At 37.0% G+C, this 9,756-nt stretch overlaps 1 pseudogene; it reads right to left on the bottom strand.

Moving 5' to 3' along the window:
• Positions 1–8,201: 8,201 nt before the first annotated feature.
• Positions 8,202–9,268, bottom strand: LOC6054527 (annotated as a pseudogene).
• Positions 9,269–9,756: the final 488 nt, after the last annotated feature.

Genomic DNA, 9,756 nt, shown 5'->3' with positions numbered 1-9,756 from the left:
TCAATATGAAAATTTGACTGGAGGCGCCCCTACGACTTAAAAATGTATTGAAATTCTCAATATGAAAATTTGACTGGAGGCGCCCCTACGACTTAAAAATGTATTGAAATTCTCAATATGAAAATTTGACTGGAGGCGCCCCTACGACTTAAAAATGTATTGAAATTCTCAATATGAAAATTTGACTGGAGGCGCCCCTACGACTTAAAAATGTATTGAAATTCTCAATATGAAAATTTGACTGGAGGCGCCCTACGACTTAAAAATGTATTGAAATTCTCAATATGAAAATTTGACTGGAGGCGCCCCTACGACTTAAAAATGTATTGAAATTCTCAATATGAAAATTTGACTGAAGGCGCCCTTATGGCTGAAAAAAATTGAACAGGGGTGTGCTTATGGGTAGATTTGAGTAGATGACATCTACTTAGCTGTTTGCTTAAATTTATTTATTTTTAAGGAAAAATATTCAAGTTAAACGATATTTTTGACCATAAAAGGGCTTGCACCAAGTTTCACCAATTTCTTGGCTCAATTTTGAAGCGCCCTTTTCTTTTTCAAGTCATATGCACTCTTTCTGGAAAGTCAACCAAACATTTCAGTGTTTCAAGGTAGTGCTGTCGCAGTCTGTCGCAAAGTCGCCAAGTCGAGGAGCGATATTTTTAAATTAAGTTTGTCTGAAGGCGCCCCTAGGATTTAAAAATGTATTAAAATTCTCAATATGAAAATTTGACTGGAGGCGCCCCTACGACTTAAAAATGTATTGAAATTCTCAATATGAAAATTTGACTGGAGGCGCCCCTACGACTTAAAAATGTATTGAAATTCTCAATATGAAAATTTGACTGGAGGCGCCCTACGACTTAAAAATGTATTGAAATTCTCAATATGAAAATTTGACTGGAGGCGCCCCTACGACTTAAAAATGTATTGAAATTCTCAATATGAAAATTTGACTGGAGGCGCCCCTACGACTTAAAAATGTATTGAAATTCTCAATATGAAAATTTGACTGGAGGCGCCCCTACGACTTAAAAATGTATTGAAATTCTCAATATGAAAATTTGACTGGAGGCGCCCCTACGACTTAAAAATGTATTGAAATTCTCAATATGAAAATTTGACTGGAGGCGCCCCTACGACTTAAAAATGTATTGAAATTCTCAATATGAAAATTTGACTGGAGGCGCCCCTACGACTTAAAAATGTATTGAAATTCTCAATATGAAAATTTGACTGGAGGCGCCCCTACGACTTAAAAATGTATTGAAATTCTCAATATGAAAATTTGACTGGAGGCGCCCCTACGACTTAAAAATGTATTGAAATTCTCAATATGAAAATTTGACTGGAGGCGCCCCTACGACTTAAAAATGTATTGAAATTCTCAATATGAAAATTTGACTGAAGGCGCCCTTATGGCTGAAAAAATTGAACAGGGGTGTGCTTATGGGTAGATTTGAGTAGATGACATCTACTTAGCTGTTTGCTTAAATTTATTTATTTTTAAGGAAAAATATTCAAGTTAAACGATATTTTTGACCATAAAAGGGCTTGCACCAAGTTTCACCAATTTCTTGGCTCAATTTTGAAGCGCCCTTTTCTTTTTTTCAAGTCATATGCACTCTTTCTGGAAAGTCAACCAAACATTTCAGTGTTTCAAGGTAGTGCTGTCGCAGTCTGTCGCAAAGTCGCTAAGTCGATGCGCGATCGCTGCGCGATGGTTTGTTGTTTGTTTTATTTAAATTTAGCTTTGTCACTCTTGCGATGCATAAGTTTTTTTATTTAACTAAATGATTTTTGTTGTTGTGCTCACGCAACTATATGTTTCCCAAGAGCGAGAGAAGCCAACTCGCTCACCAAAATGTATCAAATTTGGACCAATGATTTCAAATGACTTTCTCATATTGAAGGAGTAAGCCTACCCTTCAGGTGAATCGATACTCCGAATTGGTAAAAATGTTGGAGCTCGTTTTAAAAGCACAATCGCATTGTTTTATTTTTTATTTGTTTGGTAGTGCGCAAAATCTAATTCGTCATTCATTTGCGTAATGCGTTTTATTTTTTTTTGGCACGATCATCAATGTTTATGAGAACACTATCATCTTTCATATTGTAAATACGTGCAATTCATCCTTTATCTCTGTGCTTACAGTATTTAACGGTGTAGCATTCTTGAACAACCACTTCGCAGCAACAGCCTCACAGGGCATGCAAACCTTATGCATCGCTTTGTTAACATGTTTCCAACAGATGACTTGTGTTGGCTGACTTACTCTTTTTATCCTCTAACAGAGGATGATTTTTGACGGGTAGAGTTTTTCGGAACATTTACCCCGAAGCTTTGAAAAAAGAATACTTTTGAAATCAGTACCATTAATATTATTTTTTAATTGCTGTTTTATTTTTTGATGAAAGAGATCTTCGCTTCTGGTTTAGGCTTTTTTCGAAGTGATAGGGACTCATAACAAATCGCTCTATGTGGCAACTTTATTCTAGTAGAGGACTTTACTAAGTGATTTCGTTTACTTTATAGATCGAGAATCAATATGGGAAATGAAACATAGTTTGATTTTAATTAAGTCATACAGTGTACAATGTACACGGTGTGATTATTTAGAGTTCTCCTAGATAAATAAGGTAGGTCTGATATTTTGCACCTTGTAAGAAAGTCTATTTCCCGAAATTTTGAGGGGTAAATTGAAATATAATATTTAGCCCCAAGTGCAACTTCTTCTAAGAATCTAAGAATTTTATAACGATCTTATCAGATTTTCTTTGGAAAGTCACTGAAAATTGATTGAAACAATATGCTTATTATATTTTTAAGCACTTTGGCTACTGAATCGTAAAAAAGATTTACGTCGCATCTCGCGGCGTCCGAGACACCATTTGATTACGCTGGGATCGATTTTTCGAAAAAATGCTAAACTTTGAAGGTCTGTACCGAGCTCCGGGGTGCTCCAAATATCAATGTTAAATATACCAAAAGATGTGCAAGAATCGGGCCTACACGCCAGTGATGTTGAAAATAAGCGCTTCAGTGGCCAAAGTGCCTTAAAAAGTTACATTTTTGAAAAAAAATCTTTTTACGGGTTAAATCCCATTTAAAATTCAAATGCAAAGCGCCAGCTCCTGTTACATCCAATCAACCTCATATTTGGGATTTGAGCTCAGTATGACCACCGGAACAAACCTCTGAATGCCCGCCAAAATGTAATTTTTGTTACATCCTAATACATATACATAATCTATGCAAATGGCACATATTCTTCTAAATTATCTAATTTGATTCCACTTTGTATAATCTAGACTTTATCAATTAGATCTCTAAGAACAATTTTCGGAACAAGTTCTCATAATAAAATATCATTATTTGTTCGTTACTAGCTGAAATATGCGAATTTCGCTTAGTTACACAATAGGAAGCGTTAACTGAGACATTTTGAATGCTCATATTTATTTTTTTAAAGATATTAAATAAAATTTTGATATCAATTTCTTGTCTCAATAAAGCAATGCCGTTAAAAGTAACGATAATTGCGCATAATATAGTTTCATAATTTTCTTAACTTTTGGCACATTTTTTAAATTTTCAAAAAATAGTAATGAAAAACTCAATTTTATTTTATTCATTTCAATTTATTGTTCTTATAACCATTCAGTTCGCCTGAAAATTTCATATCAAAGTATAAATATTTCAAAAAATATTAGTTTCTGAAGCTTTCACAACTGGGATCTTGTTTATTCGTTGAGCAACAAAAATTACGATATTATGAAATGAAAATTAACTATTATAATTCTGGTTGTTATATCATTTAAAACTTAGGTATCCTGTTCTGCCAAGATCAAATTATATTTTTTACGGTTTTGTTTACCATGGCCAAATTGGATGAAAATTGAAAAAATATCAATTGATGTCTCAGAGAGGGTTATCCAAAAAAAATTGGTAAATTTGTTAAAAAGTGTTAACAGTTTAATATCAAGAAAAAAAACTTGAGCCAACAAGGGCGTAAGAGGTTTAATATGAACTGAACTACTTTTATTGCTATGAAAATTCTTTTATACGAAATCATTTATTAAGCTGAATCATTAAAAAAAACTACTTCGTATTATGTAGAAGGTGATTTTATGAAAATGATATTTTAGGTGAAAAAGCTGATTTTTAAGGTGAATTCAATGCTTATCTATTTATTCATGAGCTCAAAGAAGTAAGATTTGTTCAAGAAAAACGATTTGCCAACACATCCATATTTTCTGCATTATTTTGTATTTCATTTTAACGTCGTCTCAATATTATTCTTTATCATATTCTCTCAAACTGTTCACAGAGCCATATTCAATAGCAATGTTATGGTTTTGAAGCATGGATTCATTTTACTCGCCGTCAAAAGACTGTGATTGGACAAAATATCACTGCAAAAAAAATACTAGTAAATTTAGAAATAGTCTATAAATTTAGAATATCAATATATTTTCTTGAAAATGTTTTTCAAGCAGTTAAGGCATTATTTAACCCTCGCACTTAATTTGATCATTTAAGTTGCTATTTTATACAATTTTGTTGAAGAATATTAACCAGAACCAATATAAGAACAATTTTGGATAAATTTAAAATTTACCGTTTTCCGGGAATTTTGTAACCCTGGGAAATTTGACGCTTTAGGTAATACTAAATCGCAGCAGATTATGTTATTGAGAGCTAGTCAATCTGTTTTCTCCGATTTGATTGCAAAGATAAAGTTCAAAAGCCATACACTGAAAAAAAAGGACGAAATTCCTTTATTTTAGGAATTCTGCCTCCTTTCCTTATTAAGTAATTGTGTTTTTCGGATAACTGAATAAGGATTTTTATATGTTATTTTCAAGTTGGGACCATCCATAAACCACGTGGACACTTTTTGGGAATCTGTTACCTCCACCACCCTCCCCCTCTTGTGGACAATTGTCCATACAAAAAAACTTTTTTGTATGGATCGAGGACAATCACCATACCCTCCTAAAGTGACCACGTGGTTTATGGATGGTCCCGTTCAAGTCATTCAAGGCATGTTCATGACAAATTTGTTAAATATGAATGTACGTGTTTCTATCAATTTCATGTGATTTTTCCATAGATATATACATTAAAATCGATAAAAAATATTCACTTTTATCTTAGATTTTTTCTCCAAAACTTACCGTGGATCTGGATACCCTGTTAATATATAATTCTGACTTCTGGATTGAATACGCGAGAGACAGTTTTTATTATCAATTCCAAAATGGATCAAATTTAATTATGTGTAGATAGAGTTATCTTTTATGATAACATTTTTATTTGTCCACGTTGGGGATGGGCATTTTCATTATCGAGTACGACGGGACAAAGAAAAGGTTTACGACTAGGTTTAGAGTCAATTTTATGAATTTTCAAAAATTAAGTTTGTGTAAGTTAAGGGCAAAAGTCACTGTTTGTTTACTAAATAATGTTTTCAAACCTATAGGTTCTTGAAATCTTTGAGACTTTCTAGCAAGTGTTTAGCCAAGCGAATTACCTTACTAACCGTTAAAGAATTTTTGAAATTTTCCTAAAATAAATTTGCGGGAAGGTGCGTACATTTTGAATGCAAAAAAATCAAAAACATAAAATAACTTTTATTTCTGATAATGCGGAATCGACGTAACACCTTATAATCTAGCCCTCTTAAACCTTGCAGTTTCGGCAACGGGTTCACAGGCGTGTATCGTTCTTTTGCGACAAGACTTTTTTTAATTTCTAATAATATTGATTCAAAATCACAGAAAAAAATATCAGCAGAAATCGTACCAAAAAATAAAATTTATGCAAAAATAGTAATCTTTAATCCCCAAAATTAAACTTACGTTATATAAGTACTACTTTGTTAAAATAGGTAAATTTACCATATTTTATTTTTTAATTTAATCTACGCTTTGTTTAACCATCAAGAACCATGTGTATGTTTAGGTACTTTAGGATTTTGTTTTATTTTGAAAGTTTAAAAATACGTTTCCACTATAAGCGCCTCACATACCAGTTAGTGACTGTCAGCGCCCTAAAAATCATGTATGCACTGTAGGCGCCCTCAGCCAAATGCGCATCTACCTAGCTCAAGCCCATCAAACACACCCCTGCATAAACGCGAACATAATTTACTCTACGCATATCAAAAAATTATCAACTAAAGTTCGTGTTGGGAACTTCAAATTATCATGCTATGGTGCGGAAAAATATCAGCCATAAACATAAAATTATCCCGACCAGTTCATTTTTTTTCCTGGAAAAATATTGGGCGAAAAATATCATACAAAAACATAAAAGTATCATAACAAGTTGTGATGTTTCCAGATATTTTTTTTCTGTAATAATTTGGTTGCTTTAGAAAGCGTAATACACAGTAAGAAAATATAAGTTTCATATAGACTGTTTTTCATTTATATTTCAATAATACAAATTAATTTAATGATATAATGTGATTTTCTAGTAAAATTTATTTTTATTAAATAAGCCTAAAATTAAAAACTCTAGCAAACAATCTGCTGGAAGACTAAACATAATAACAATCTAAATTTTTAAAAATATTTGTATACAGTCATCCCTCATATTCGGAACAGTTTACAGATCGGCCAATATTCAAAAATCATAGAAAATCGATGATTGAACATAATGATTCGCTTTTATCTTCATTTGAAAGCTGTTTTTGCGATCTTTCGAATGCTGTATCGAACAACTGCAAATTTTAACATTTTATATCAAGTTTTTTAAGAAAAACTTTGACCCTTGAAATCTACAAATTCGGAACACTTTTTTCTAACGATGTAAACAATCTTTTTTATCGCTCCTGGGGTACATATTTAAAAAAAAATAATGTATAGTTCGAAAACAAATACGTATAATTCGAATTAATTCAAAGTTTAGTGTGAATAAGTAAGGCTGGTACAAATTTTATTTGAAGTTTTGTCACTTCTCCCTTCGAAGTTTGCCCGAAAATCAGGGGCAGCAAAAATTACATCCAAAATTGCATACTACTAACAATATTAAAACAAATCAAACTTTTGTAAAGCCAAGTCAAAGAAAAAGCTTCGAAAATCTGTACAATTGAACTAAACAAATCAATAATGCACTAATTTATTTGCATTAGCCGCTGAAAATTTTCCTGAAATTCTAGCAAACCTATTTGAAAGTGTAGAAATTTGTAAATATTGTCAAGGCGGAATCGTTACAACCCAGTAAGAAAGACTCGAGCCGAAATGGCTCGAACCGCTCGCTAAACTCGAGCCGAATCTCGCTCGAATCGAGGCAAATTCGCCTCGAATTTGGCGTGTATTCGCCTCGAATTCGAGCTCTTTTGACACAAAAAATTCGCGCTACTCGAGCTAAGAAATATTTCACTCGCATCTCAGGAATTATTTCAAGTAGTTCAGACTTCAAACATAGATGTCGCTGTTCAATTAACCGACCGATGCGACCTCTAGCGGTGAGTAGAAAAATTAAGGGATTGTTTTGGTTTGATTTGGTAAACATTGCCAAATTTATCAAAAGGGCGAATTGACTAATAAAAGCCAATTCGCCCTTTTAATAAATTAAGCAATATACAAAAACTGGACAAAAAAATACTAAGACACGTAAAGATTTATTATCAGGTAGATTTACAAATTTTATGTTTCGTTGGTTATGTTTTTTAAACTCTTGACGAATTCGCGGCACCACGACGAAATCGCGCCGGGAATCGGGGTCATCCGGAAGACGGACATGGAAGAGTTCACGATGACCTGCTCGCCACGTAGTGTGCCACGTTGCGCTTCAGGTAGATCAAGGCCAGGAGCAGTTTTCCTTGACGCGACGCAGAATGTCCTTACGGCATCGGGACGACTTCACGTGCTCGATGCGCTTGACCAGGATTGTCCCGTTGACGCGCCTGTTCACGATCACATCGAGGGCCTAATTTACAACGTTGAACACGCGCCTGGCCTTGTAGAAAATGCCCTTGTGGAAGGCATCGATTCCGGCAAAAACGGTTCCAGTGAGTCTCCTGGAACAAGATAAATTATAATTTAGATTTCGGTTAAGTTTTAAAATGTTCATGACTTACTTTAAATAAATACGTCAATACAATTCGGTTCCGTGAACAGAAATTAATATTCCGATTAACTACGTGGGGTGGCACAAAACAGCTTGACTCCCCATCCCTTGCTACTTTCCTCAAACGACCGTCGTGGTTCCGGTCATGGCGGCCGACCTGGCGCTGCTGCTGCTGCGCACGGTCGTCATCGATCGATCACGGTCAGCTCGAGCTCGGTCGTGTCAAACAGCGCCCGCAGATCGGTCGTAATCTTGGTGTACGGGCGGATAAGCTTGATCAGCACTTGGGTGCGGATGTTCCGCAGCAGGTTCTCGATGTGCTCCCGGATGAACGGATCGGCCATGGTGTTGTACCGGTTGTTCCACAGGATCGACTCGCACTCCATGATGTCGTTGTTCTTGTAGCTCACGATCAGGTTCGTCATGGACAGGATTTCCGGGCCGTTTTTGTGCGGTTTCGCTTCCTGCTAGTCGAACGGGTTGATGCCAGACTTCTTGAGCACGTTCGCGAGGACGAGGTATTTGAGACAGGTCGTGCGCCGGGACGAGCCGTACTCGTCGTAGATTTTGAACGCCTCGAAAAAGTCCGTGTGCGCCTTTTCGAACTCGCCTTCGCGTGCACCTGCCGCCGCACTCCCAGGTGACGCCAATGATTAAGGGGTGCGGGATGGCTGAGTTGATGTGCAGGGACTGTTCGTAAAGGGCCTTTAGCTTTTGTTGTTTTACGGTGTACATTTGGATCTCAAGCGCGTAGATTTCCAGCAGCTTTCCCTTTTTAAGGTCGTCCTCGCCGTCGTCCGTCTGGCAGGATAGGTGCAGCTGTTTGAGGATTTTCTGGAGCTTGCCGAAGTCGTTCCGATCGAAGTACAGCTTCCCGAGCTTCGTGTTGGTTTTGAACCAGAGCCGATTGTTTTTGGCGTCTTTGAGCGCTTCCAGCGTGGTCTCGTAAAAGTTTTGCAACTGCTTCATGTTCTTCGAGGTCGAGATGTAGTCCAGAATCGAGTTGATAGACTTTTCCGAATGGTTACGGGTTACAGCACTTTTGATGTACGTCAGCAATTGCTTGTACAGGGTCATGATTTTCGAGTAGTTTTTCTGTAAAGAATTCAATGGTTAAACAATAGATTCGAAGTCCCTACCGCGCCGTCCTTCCTCACCAATTTGAAGTTGATCTGAAGTTGGTCTTGTTCCAGTCGGGCAAACAGCGCCGCACACGCGAACTTCGAGTGGCTTAGCTGCACGATGTCGTAATCCATCAGCGAAATGTAACCAGCGTAACGACGGGCATGTCGATGCGGCTAACGCGGGCTTACCGCCGCAGGAAGCGATTCAACAGCGGAATGCCCAAGTCGTAGCCGATCGTCTTGAACTCCGCGCTCGCCTGCTTGCCGAAAATGTTGAACCGGAACCGGTTCGACGGTTTCTCGGCCGCGATCGTCACATCCTCCTCCCAGTTGATTTCGGCCAGGTCCTCATCAACCTCCGGGGCGGGGCGTTGAACTCGGCGTTGCTCGTGTCCAGCAGGGTGCGTTCAAACCCGTTGAACACGGCGCTGGCGCTGCTGGGACGAATCGAACTCCCGCGCCAACTGACTGTCCACAAATTCGTCCAGCAGGTTCGTGTTGTTCTCCTCCATCATGGATCGCTCGAGCCGGATGTACTGCGAGCAGGTT

The sequence above is a fragment of the Culex quinquefasciatus genome, chromosome 3 (genome assembly GCF_015732765.1).
Source record: "Culex quinquefasciatus strain JHB chromosome 3, VPISU_Cqui_1.0_pri_paternal, whole genome shotgun sequence".
Taxonomy (NCBI): domain Eukaryota; kingdom Metazoa; phylum Arthropoda; class Insecta; order Diptera; family Culicidae; genus Culex; species Culex quinquefasciatus.
This window is presented reverse-complemented; position numbering and strand designations above follow the sequence as displayed.